Here is a 634-nt window from a genome sequence, read left to right on the forward strand (position 1 = left end):
CAGCTCGTCTAATCTAAAAAACAATATAAAATATAAATTTCTTAACACGCAGTTTCTTTCTAGTGAAGAAGTGGCAGGTGTCCAACTGTACATATACGAGTCTACACTTTTATAAAAGACAAGTCAAGACATAGACGAGACATTCTTAGTTTATTTTAAAAATGTTTATTAAATACATAGAATTTTTATAATAAAATATAGTAATCCTAAGAGCAATTATATGATTAAATAATGTGTGTGTAAATGTAAATATATGTCACTTTTAACAGCAAAAAAAAAGTAAGAATAAACAAAAATTACCAAGCTTAATCACAATAAAAAGAGAAGACAATTGATAACGGAATCTGATAAAGTACATTAAATGTTGATAGAGTTTATCTCTCAGATATCTTCTATAGTGAAAATCCTAGGACGTATAATGAAGCTTTATGATATAATATTTTATCAGAGATTAAGTCTTAACTTCTTATTACTAAGGTATAATACATGTGTATGTATATGCATTATTAAGCATTTAAGAATGTGATAATCTGTATTATTTTTACGGCTGCACTGATTTAACTTAAAGAAATTTAAAATAATTTCTAGTGGAATAATTTATTTCGAACTTAATTAAAAAGTGAATAATAATAAT

The sequence above is a fragment of the Teleopsis dalmanni genome, chromosome 2 (assembly GCF_002237135.1).
Source record: "Teleopsis dalmanni isolate 2A chromosome 2, ASM223713v2, whole genome shotgun sequence".
NCBI lineage: Eukaryota > Metazoa > Arthropoda > Insecta > Diptera > Diopsidae > Teleopsis > Teleopsis dalmanni.